A 12,502-nucleotide genomic window follows, 5' to 3' on the forward strand; every position below is an offset into this window, starting at 1 on the left:
TACACTTTATCCCCAGGCTTATAGAAACAACAATGCAACCGCTATAATATATAATACATAACAATTTATTGATTCATCGCAAACATACGGTATTTGGACGTTGTCCCGGTGTCTGCATCGGTTTTCTCCGCCTGATCGAGGTCCCTCCCACAGTCCAAATATGTGAAGGTTCGGTGGATTGGCCATGCTAACGTGTGCTAGATTGACCATCGATTACCAGTTTCGCTGGAATGGCCATGATCAACGTGCCGCGTTACGGGTATTCTACGGAGGAACTTGGTTGCATCGTCCCTTGCTGGGTTTTTGAAACCATTTCACCCTGTGTCCCTTTCCTCTCATTCCTGAATATTGTCAGTGCAAACAAACTCTCTCTCTATTTCCACGATTGAACTTCTCCGTCCATGTACCAGTTGCACTTTGGAGCGCCTCTCATTCGCCGTCTCACACTCTTTGTTCCAAAGAGGAAAATCCAATCCTCTTTCGTTCCACTGTTGCTATTGGGGTGATTCTCTCTCTCTGGAACTTCAAATTAATATTGATTAACTCTTTGGATGTCAACTGACGGTTTAAAATCAGAAATACAACATTTGGCGTGTTTAATATTGGAACCGGAGGAAAGAAATCTAGTCAATGTGGCACGAAATATAAAAATCAACATGGTGGGTGATTCGATCCCACAGAGGGATGAGATATAGAAAACACTATCCGAGGGTGGGATAATACTTAATCTCTAGGTGGGATCGCACCACCAACTTTTCAGTTCCTAGCCGAGAGCGCTAACCGATTGCGCCACAGAGACGACAAATGCTGCTTTTGCTTGACTAAACATGCCAAATTATCATGGAAACAGTCTCATCTTGTCCACATCGGAGCAGCAAATGATTGCCGATGCACCAATCTGGAACAAAAATAACAAAACGCAGGGCAATCTCAGCAGGTCTGACAGCATCTGTGGCGAGAGAACGGAGTCTGTGTTTCAAGCCTTTGTGCCACTGAACAATGACTACACCATTAACCGTAGCCCTGTCAATAACGCGCCTCTATCCTTTTACATTCGAGCATTGTTGTATTTTCTCCCTCCCGATAATCGCAATGAGACTAACATTATACTGGATTTTCTGGTGTGCAGTAAGGACAGATTTCTTAGTTTCTAAATTTCAGTTGCTTTCTCGAATCATTCTAACCAAAAAAAATGTGTCGTCACTATCGCTGATCATTTGGGCGGCCCCCTTCGTTCTCCCAGATTCTGTTTCTCGAAGTATTTCCCAACATTCACAAAACTGGTGCTTGATGTTCGTCTGTCACTTCGTTTCCGATTTGTCCATTGCCAACTGGCATTATTTCCCCAAATTCTGCCCTCTCGTCCTCATTGCATCATGACCAGATGTCAGGAAATTAATTTATATGGAGGAACTATCGAGACCAAGATTATTCTCCGAGTATACAGAAGGTTCAGTGGGTATTTGGTTGGGGCACTTGAAAATTTGGGGTGAATGGCCAAAGAAGCTGATGCAGCAAATTGAGAGCGACTGTTTTCACTTCCAAACAGACAAGAACCTGAGGAGTGTTTTTGATGATAATAGTTAAAATAAAAGACCGGGAGCTTAAGAGATTATCGTATTCGCAACCGTTTGAATTCCGGAGCATCAAACAGGAGCAGAAGCATGCATTCATCTGTGAACCCGTTTTAAAGAGTCCTTTGCACAGAGATTCCTCATCAGTTCATTTGAGAAAAACCCATCAACTTATCGCTGCCGTGACTCGGATTCGAAACGAGGTTGCTGCGGCCACAACGCAGAATACGAAACAGTAGACGATCACGGCGCAACACGTTACCGCCTAGGAGCTTGTCCAACTGTCGATGTACGTGGTCATCAACTGTTTAGAATCTTTCATGACCCACAGTTTATTACTCTCTAATTACATCTTTAGTAGATACACAAGTTTGGATGACTTAACCTTGGTTCCATAATAATGTTCCTGCAACAAGGATAGATACACTTTAACGGAGGCTCATAAAAATAACAATGCAATGGCTATAATATATAATAGAAAACAATTTCGATATTCATCCCAAACATATGGTATTTGGACGTTCTCCCGGTGTCTGCATCGGTTTTCTCCGCCTGCACGAGGTCCCTCACACTGTCTAAAGATGTGAAGGTTCGGTGGATTGGCCATGCTAAAGTGTGCCAGATTGTCCATAGATCAGCAATTTCGCAGGATTGGCCATGCCCAACGTGCCGGTTACGGGTATTCTACTGAGGAACTTGGTCACTTTGTCTCATGCTGATTTTTTGAAATCATTTCTCCCTGTATTCCTTTCCTCTCATTCCTGAATATTATCAGTGCAAACAAACTCTCTCTATATTTCCACGATTGAACTTCTCCGCCCACATACCAGTTGCACGATGGAGCTCCCTCTCATTGGCGGTCTCATCCTCTTTGATCCAAAGAGAAAAATCTAGACATCTTTCGTCCCACTGTTGCTTTTGGGATGTATGTCTCTCTATGGTAGCTCAAAATAATATTCATTATCTCTTTGGGTGTGAACTGACTGTTTAAAATCCGGATGTCAGCATTTGACGTGCTTAATGTTGGAGCCGGGAGAAAGAAATCAAATCACGGTAGCATGAACTACAAAAACACCAAGGTGCGTGATTCGATCCCACAGAGGGACGAGGTCCAAAAAACACGATTATCCGTAGGTCTGTCGAGAATGCGCCTCCAGCCTTATACATACGAGCCATTGATTTATTTTCTGCTTCCAGATATTCGCAGATAAACTAAAATGAAACTGTATTTTCTGATGTGCAGCAAGAACAGTTTTCTTGGGTTCTAAATATCCGTAAATGTATCGAAGAATCCTAACCGAAGGAAATGTGTATTGACTGTCGCTGATCAGTCGGGCAGCGCTCTTCGTTCTCCCCGGATTCTGTTTCTCGAAGTGTTTCCCAACATTCACAAAACAGGGGCTTGATTTTCGTGCGTCGCTTCCTTTCCATTTTCTCCACTGCCAACTGGCTCTATTTCCCACAATTCTGCCCACTTCTCCTCATTGCTCCATGACCAGATGTCCGGAAATTCATTGATATGGAGAGACTATCGAGACCAAGATTATTGTCCTCGTCTACAGAATGGTCGGTGGGTATTTGGTTGAGACACTTGAACATTTTGGGTGAATTACCGAAGAAGCTGATGCAGCAAATTGACTGAGACGGGTTTCACTTCCAAAAAGACAAGAACCGGTGGAGTATTCTTGATGATAATCGTTAAAATATAAAACTCGGCGCTCAGGATATTCTCCTATTCACAACCGTTTGAATTCTGGAGCATCAAACAGGAGCAGAAGCATGCACTCAATTATTAACCCGTTGTAAAGAGTCCTTTACACAGAGAATTCCTCATATGTTCATTTGGGAAAACATATCAATGTATCGCTGCCGTGACTCGGATTCGAACCAAGGTTGCTGCGGCCACAACGCAGAGTACTAACCACTATACGATCACGGCGCTTATGTTACCGCTGACGCAACCTGTAGCTGCTGATGTATTTGATCATCAACTGTTTGGAATCTATCATAGCTCACAGTTTATGACTCTCTAAGTACAACTTTAGTAAATACACAATTTGGATACCTTAACCTTGGTTCCGTAATAACGTTCCTGCAACAAGGATATATACACTTTATCCCCATGCTTATAAAAATAATAATGCAACCGCTATAATATATAATACATAACAATTTCTTGATTCATCTCAAACATACGGTATTTGGACGTTGTCCCGGTGTCTGCATCGGTTTTCTCCGCCTGATTGAGGTCCCTTCCACAGTCCAAATATGTGAAGGTTCGGTGGATTGGTTATGCTGACGTGTGCCAGATTGAACATCGATTACCAGTTTCGCTGGGTTGGCCATGATAAACGTGCCGCGTTACGGGTATTCTACGGAGGAACTTGGTTGCATCGTCCCTTGTTGGTTTTTCTGAAACCATTTCACCCTGTATCCCTTTCCTCTCATTCCTGAATATTGTCAGTGCAAACAAACTCTCTCTCTATTTCCACGATTGAACTTCTCCGCCCACATACCAGTTGCACGTTGGAGCGCCTCTCATTCGCCGTCTCACACTCTATGTACAAAGAGGACAATCTAGGCCCCTTTCGTCCCACTGTTGCTATTGGGGTGAATATCTCTCTCTAGAACATCAAATTCATACTGATTAACTCTTTGGATGTGAACTGAGGGTTTAAAATCAGAATGACAACATTTGGCGTGTTTAATAGTGGAACCGGAGGAAAGAAATCATGTCAATGTGGCATGAAATATAAAAAGCACCATGGTGGGTGCTTCTATCCCACAGACGGATGAGATATAAAAGACATCATCCAAGGGCGGGATAATACTTGATAGCTGGGTGGGATGGAACCACCAACTTTTCGGTTTACAGCCGAGCGCGATAACCGATTGCGCCACAGAGACGGCAAATCAACGCGTAACTGCTGATGTACTTGGTCATCAACTGTTTGGAATCTCGCATAGCTGACACTTTATAACTCTCTAATTACAACTTTAGTAAATACACAATTCGGATACCTTAACCTTGGTTCTGTAATAATGTTCCTGCAACAAGGATATATACACTTTATCCCCAGGCTTATAAAAAAACAGTGCAATCGCTATAATATATAATACATAACAATTTCTTGATTCATCGCAAACATATGGTATTTGGACGTTGTCCCGGTGTCTGCATCGGTTTTCTCCGTCTGATCGAGGTCAATCCCTCAGTCCAAAGATGTGAAGGTTCGTTGGATTGGTCATGCTAACGTGTGCCAGATTGACCATCATGTTGCAGCTGTACAGAACTCTGGTACGGCCGCATTTGGAGTATTGCGTACAGTTCTGGTCACCGCATTATAGGAAGGACGTGGAGGCTTTGGAGCGGGTGCAGAGGAGATTTGCCAGGATGTTGCCTGGTATGGAGGGAAAATCTTATGAGGAAAGGCTGATGGACTTGAGGTTGTTTTCGTTGGAGAGAAGAAGGTTAAGAGGAGACTTAATAGAGGCATACAAAATGATCAGGGTGTTGGATAGGGTGGACAGTGGGAGCCTTCTCCCGTGGATGGAAATGGCTGGCACGAGGGGACATAGCTTTAAACTGAGGGGTACTAGATATAGGACAGAGGTCAGAGGTAGGTTCTTTACTCAAAGAGTAGTGAGGCCGTGGAATGCCCTACCTGCTACAGTAGTGAACTCGCCAACATTGAGGGCATTTAAAAGTTTATTTGATAAACATATGGATGATAATGGCATAGTGTAGGTTAGATGGCATTTGTTTCGGTGCAACATCGTGGGCCGAAGGGCCTGTACTGCGCTGTATTGTTCTATGTTCTATGACCATCGATTACCATTTTAGCTGGATACGTGTATTCTACGGAGCACCTTGGTTGCATCGTCCCTTGCTGATCTTTTTGAAACCATTTCACCCTGTATCCCTTTCCTCTCATTCCTGAATATTGTCAGTGCTAACAAACTCTCTCTTTTTCCACGATTGAACTTCTCCGCACACAGACCAGTTGCACTTTGGAGAGCCTCTCAGTCGCCGTCTCACACTCTTTGTTCCAATGTGGAAAACCAAAGCCCCTTTCGTCCCACTGTTGCTATTGGGGTGATTGTCTCTCTCTGGAACTTCGAATTAATATTGATTATGTCTTTGGATGTGAACTGACGGTTTAAAATCAGAATGTCAACATTTGGCGTGTTTAATATTGGAACCGGAGGAAAGAAATCAAGTCAAATGTGGCATGAAATATAAAAAGCACCATGGTGGGTGATTCGATCCCACAGAGCGATGAGATATAAAAAACACCATCCGAGGGTGGGATAATATTTAATCTCTGGGTGGGATCGAACCACCAAATTTTCAGTTCATAGCCGAGCGCGCTAACCGATTGCGCCACAGAGACGACAAACGCTGCTTTTGCTTGAATAAACATGCCAAATTATCATGGAAACAGTCTCATCTTGTCCACATCGGAGCCGCAAATTATTGCCGATGCACCAATCTGGAACAAAAATAACAAAACTCAGGGCAATCTCAGCAGGCCTGACAGCATCTGTGGAGAGAGAACGGAGTCTGTGTTTCAACCCAGCGTTACGTTGTGTCACAGAACAGAGACTACACCATTATCCGTAGCCCTGTCAATAACGCGCCTCTATCCTTCTACATTCGAGCATTGTTGTATTTTCTGCCTCCCGATAATCGGAATGAAACTAAAATGAAACTGTATTTTCCGGAGTCCAGTAAGGACAGTTTTCTTAGTTTCTAAATGTCAGTTAATTTCTCGAATCATTTTAAACAAGGGAAATGTGTCTTGACTGTCGCTGATCAGTCAGGCAGAGCCCTTCGTTCTCCCCGGATACTGTTTGTCGAAGTGTTACCCAACATTCACAAAATAGTGCTTGATTTTCGTGTGTCGCTTCATTTCACTTTTCTCCACTGCCAACTGGCTCTATTTCCCAAAATTCGGCCCAGTCCTTCTCATTTGACACTTGAACATTTTGTGTGAATGACCGAAGGAGCTGATGCAGCAAATTGAGTGAGACGGTTTTTACTTCCAAAAAGGCAAGAACCGGAGGAGTATGTTTGATGATAATAGTTCAAATATAAAACGGGGAGCTGAGGAGATTCTCCTATTCACAACCGTTTGAATTCTGGAGCATCAAACAGGAGCAGAAGCATGCACTCAGCCATTAACCCGTTGTAAAGAGTCCTTACATACCAGTTGCTCTATGGAGCGCTTCTCATTGGCGGTCTCATCCTCTTTGATCCAAAGAGAAACATCTAGACGCCTTTCGTCCCACTGTTGCTATTCGGTTGTATGTCTCTCTATGGTAGTCCAAATTAATATTCATTATCTCTGTGGCTGTGAGCTGACTGTTTGAAATCTGGATGTCTGCATTTGGCAGACACCAAGGTGCGTGATTCGATCCCACAGAGGGACGTAGTACAAAAAACACCATTATCCCTAGGCCTGTCTATCATGCGCCTCCAGCCTGATACATTCGAGTCATTGTTTTATTTTCTGCTTCCAGATATTCGCAATTAAACTAAAATGAAACTGTATTTTCTGATGTGCAGTAAGGAGAGTTTTCGTGGGTACTAATATATCCGTTAATGTATCGAATAATCCTATCCAAAGGAAATGTGTCTTGACTGTCGCTAATCAGTCGGGCAGCGGTCTTCGTTCTCCCCGGATTCTGTTTCTCGAAGAGTTTCCCAACATTCACAAAACAGGTGCTTGATTTTCTGGTGTGCCTTCCTTTCCATTTTCTCCACTGCCAGCTGGCTCTATTTCCCAAAATTCTGCCCACTTCTCCTCATTGCATCATGACCAGATGTCCGGAAATTCATTTACATCGAGAGACTATCGAGACGAAAATTATTGTCCGCGTCTACAGAATGGTCCGTGGGTATTTGATTGAGACGCTTGAACATTTTGGGTGAATTACCGAATAAGCTGATGCAGCAAATTGAGTGAGACGGTTTTCACTTCCAAAAAGACAAGAATCGGAGGAGTATGCTTGATGATAATAGTTTAAATATAAAACCGGGAGCTGAGGAGTTTCTACTCTTCACAACCATTTGAATTCTGGGGCATCAAACAGGAGCAGAAGCATGCACTCAGCTATTAGCCCGTTGGAAAGAGTCCTTTACACAGAGAATTCCTTATCCGTTCATTTTGGAAAACATACCAGTTTATCGATGCCGCGACTTGGATTCGAACCGAGGCGGCCACAACGCAGAGTACTAACCACTATACGATCACGGCGCCACATGTTACGGTCGACGCTGGTTTACTTGGTCATTACCTGTTTGGAATCTATCATGGCCCACACTTTCTGACTCTCTAATTACAACTTTAGTAGATACACATTTTGGATGCCTTAACGTTTATTCCATAATAATGTTCCTGCAACAAGGATATATACACGTTGACCCAGGCTCCTAAAAATGACTTTGCACCCGCTATAATATATTATAGATAACAATTTCGAGGAATCGTCCCAAACATATGGTATTTGGACGTTCTCCCGGTGTCTGTAACTGCTGATGTACTTGGTCATCAACTGTTTGGAATCTATCATAGCTCACACTTTATGACTCTCTAATTACAACTTTAGTAAATACACAATTTGGATACCTTAACCTTGGTTCCGTAATAATGTTCCTGCAACAAGGATATATACACTTTATCCCCAGGCTTATAGAAACAACAATGCAACCGCTATAATATATAATACATAACAATTTATTGATTCATCGCAAACATACGGTATTTGGACGTTGTCCCGGTGTCTGCATCGGTTTTCTCCGCCTGATCGAGGTCCCTCCCACAGTCCAAATATGTGAAGGTTCGGTGGATTGGCCATGCTAACGTGTGCTAGATTGACCATCGATTACCAGTTTCGCTGGAATGGCCATGATCAACGTGCCGCGTTACGGGTATTCTACGGAGGAACTTGGTTGCATCGTCCCTTGCTGGGTTTTTGAAACCATTTCACCCTGTGTCCCTTTCCTCTCATTCCTGAATATTGTCAGTGCAAACAAACTCTCTCTCTATTTCCACGATTGAACTTCTCCGTCCATGTACCAGTTGCACTTTGGAGCGCCTCTCATTCGCCGTCTCACACTCTTTGTTCCAAAGAGGAAAATCCAATCCTCTTTCGTTCCACTGTTGCTATTGGGGTGATTCTCTCTCTCTGGAACTTCAAATTAATATTGATTAACTCTTTGGATGTCAACTGACGGTTTAAAATCAGAAATACAACATTTGGCGTGTTTAATATTGGAACCGGAGGAAAGAAATCTAGTCAATGTGGCACGAAATATAAAAATCAACATGGTGGGTGATTCGATCCCACAGAGGGATGAGATATAGAAAACACTATCCGAGGGTGGGATAATACTTAATCTCTAGGTGGGATCGCACCACCAACTTTTCAGTTCCTAGCCGAGAGCGCTAACCGATTGCGCCACAGAGACGACAAATGCTGCTTTTGCTTGACTAAACATGCCAAATTATCATGGAAACAGTCTCATCTTGTCCACATCGGAGCAGCAAATGATTGCCGATGCACCAATCTGGAACAAAAATAACAAAACGCAGGGCAATCTCACCAGGTCTGACAGCATCTGTGGCGAGAGAACGGAGTCTGTGTTTCAAGCCTTTGTGCCACTGAACAATGACTACACCATTAACCGTAGCCCTGTCAATAACGCGCCTCTATCCTTTTACATTCGAGCATTGTTGTATTTTCTCCCTCCCGATAATCGCAATGAGACTAACATTATACTGGATTTTCTGGTGTGCAGTAAGGACAGATTTCTTAGTTTCTAAATTTCAGTTGCTTTCTCGAATCATTCTAACCAAAAAAAATGTGTCGTCACTATCGCTGATCATTCGGGCGGCCCCCTTCGTTCTCCCAGATTCTGTTTCTCGAAGTATTTCCCAACATTCACAAAACTGGTGCTTGATGTTCGTCTGTCACTTCGTTTCCGATTTGTCCATTGCCAACTGGCATTATTTCCCCAAATTCTGCCCTCTCGTCCTCATTGCATCATGACCAGATGTCAGGAAATTAATTTATATGGAGGAACTATCGAGACCAAGATTATTCTCCGAGTATACAGAAGGTTCAGTGGGTATTTGGTTGGGGCACTTGAAAATTTGGGGTGAATGGCCAAAGAAGCTGATGCAGCAAATTGAGAGCGACTGTTTTCACTTCCAAACAGACAAGAACCTGAGGAGTGTTTTTGATGATAATAGTTAAAATAAAAGACCGGGAGCTTAAGAGATTATCGTATTCGCAACCGTTTGAATTCCGGAGCATCAAACAGGAGCAGAAGCATGCATTCATCTGTGAACCCGTTTTAAAGAGTCCTTTGCACAGAGATTCCTCATCAGTTCATTTGAGAAAAACCCATCAACTTATCGCTGCCGTGACTCGGATTCGAAACGAGGTTGCTGCGGCCACAACGCAGAATACGAAACAATAGACGATCACGGCGCAACACGTTACCGCCTAGGAGCTTGTCCAACTGTCGATGTACGTGGTCATCAACTGTTTAGAATCTTTCATGACCCACAGTTTATTACTCTCTAATTACATCTTTAGTAGATACACAAGTTTGGATGACTTAACCTTGGTTCCATAATAATGTTCCTGCAACAAGGATAGATACACTTTAACGGAGGCTCATAAAAATAACAATGCAATGGCTATAATATATAATAGAAAACAATTTCGATATTCATCCCAAACATATGGTATTTGGACGTTCTCCCGGTGTCTGCATCGGTTTTCTACGCCTGCACGAGGTCCCTCACACTGTCTAAAGATGTGAAGGTTCGGTGGATTGGCCATGCTAAAGTCTGCCAGATTGTCCATAGATCAGCAATTTCGCAGGATTGGCCATGACCAACGTGCCGGTTACGGGTATTCTACTGAGGAACTTGGTCACTTTGTCTCATGCTGATTTTTTGAAATCATTTCTCCCTGTATTCCTTTCCTCTCATTCCTGAATATTATCAGTGCAAACAAACTCTCTCTATATTTCCACGATTGAACTTCTCCGCCCACATACCAGTTGCACGATGGAGCTCCCTCTCATTGGCGGTCTCATCCTCTTTGATCCAAAGAGAAAAATCTAGACATCTTTCGTCCCACTGTTGCTTTTGGGATGTATGTCTCTCTATGGTAGCTCAAAATAATATTCATTATCTCTTTGGGTGTGAACTGACTGTTTAAAATCCGGATGTCAGCATTTGACGTGCTTAATGTTGGAGCCGGGAGAAAGAAATCAAATCACGGTAGCATGAACTACAAAAACACCAAGGTGCGTGATTCGATCCCACAGAGGGACGAGGTACAAAAAACACGATTATCCGTAGGTCTGTCGAGAATGCGCCTCCAGCCTTATACATACGAGCCATTGATTTATTTTCTGCTTCCAGATATTCGCAGATAAACTAAAATGAAACTGTATTTTCTGATGTGCAGCAAGAACAGTTTTCTTGGGTTCTAAATATCCGTAAATGTATCGAAGAATCCTAACCGAAGGAAATGTGTATTGACTGTCGCTGATCAGTCGGGCAGCGCTCTTCGTTCTCCCCGGATTCTGTTTCTCGAAGTGTTTCCCAACATTCACAAAACAGGGGCTTGATTTTCGTGCGTCGCTTCCTTTCCATTTTCTCCACTGCCAACTGGCTCTATTTCCCACAATTCTGCCCACTTCTCCTCATTGCTCCATGACCAGATGTCCGGAAATTCATTGATATGGAGAGACTATCGAGACCAAGATTATTGTCCTCGTCTACAGAATGGTCGGTGGGTATTTGGTTGAGACACTTGAACATTTTGGGTGAATTACCGAAGAAGCTGATGCAGCAAATTGACTGAGACGGGTTTCACTTCCAAAAAGACAAGAACCGGTGGAGTATTCTTGATGATAATCGTTAAAATATAAAACTCGGAGCTCAGGATATTCTCCTATTCACAACCGTTAGAATTCTGGAGCATCAAACAGGAGCAGAAGCATGCACTCAATTATTAACCCGTTGTAAAGAGTCCTTTACACAGAGAATTCCTCATCTGTTCATTTGGGAAAACATATCAATGTATCGCTGCCGTGACTCGGATTCGAACCAAGGTTGCTGCGGCCACAACGCAGAGTACTAACCACTATACGATCATGGCGCTTATGTTACCGCCGACGCAACCTGTAGCTGCTGATGTATTTGATCATCAACTGTTTGGAATCTATCATAGCTCACAGTTTATGACTCTCTAAGTACAACTTTAGTAAATACACAATTTGGATACCTTAACCTTGGTTCCGTAATAACGTTCCTGCAACAAGGATATATACACTTTATCCCCATGCTTATAAAAATAATAATGCAACCGCTATAATATATAATACATAACAATTTCTTGATTCATCTCAAACATACGGTATTTGGACGTTGTCCCGGTGTCTGCATCGGTTTTCTCCGCCTGATTGAGGTCCCTTCCACAGTCCAAATATGTGAAGGTTCGGTGGATTGGTTATGCTGACGTGTGCCAGATTGAACATCGATTACCAGTTTCGCTGGGTTGGCCATGATAAACGTGCCGCGTTACGGGTATTCTACGGAGGAACTTGGTTGCATCGTCCCTTGTTGGTTTTTCTGAAACCATTTCACCCTGTATCCCTTTCCTCTCATTCCTGAATATTGTCAGTGCAAACAAACTCTCTCTCTATTTCCACGATTGAACTTCTCCGCCCACATACCAGTTGCACGTTGGAGCGCCTCTCATTCGCCGTCTCACACTCTATGTTCCAAAGAGGAAAATCTAGGCCCCTTTCGTCCCACTGTTGCTATTGGGGTGAATATCTCTCTCTAGAACATCAAATTCATACTGATTAACTCTTTGGATGTGAACTGAGGGTTTAA

At 43.1% G+C, this 12,502-nt stretch overlaps 3 non-coding genes across 3 annotated transcripts; all 3 read right to left on the bottom strand.

The window, feature by feature from the left end:
• Positions 1–3,441: 3,441 nt before the first annotated feature.
• On the bottom strand, positions 3,442–3,513 carry trnah-gug (transfer RNA histidin (anticodon GUG)). Its single transcript has one exon. It is a non-coding gene; the product is annotated as a tRNA-His (tRNA).
• A 2,381-nt stretch (positions 3,514–5,894) lies between these two features.
• Positions 5,895–5,968, bottom strand: trnah-aug (transfer RNA histidin (anticodon AUG)). The gene has a single exon. It is a non-coding gene; the product is annotated as a tRNA-His (tRNA).
• A 5,722-nt stretch (positions 5,969–11,690) lies between these two features.
• trnah-gug (transfer RNA histidin (anticodon GUG)) lies at positions 11,691–11,762 on the bottom strand. Its single transcript has one exon. It is a non-coding gene; the product is annotated as a tRNA-His (tRNA).
• Positions 11,763–12,502: the final 740 nt, after the last annotated feature.

The sequence above is a fragment of the Scyliorhinus torazame genome, chromosome 14, assembly GCF_047496885.1.
Source record: "Scyliorhinus torazame isolate Kashiwa2021f chromosome 14, sScyTor2.1, whole genome shotgun sequence".
NCBI lineage: Eukaryota > Metazoa > Chordata > Chondrichthyes > Carcharhiniformes > Scyliorhinidae > Scyliorhinus > Scyliorhinus torazame.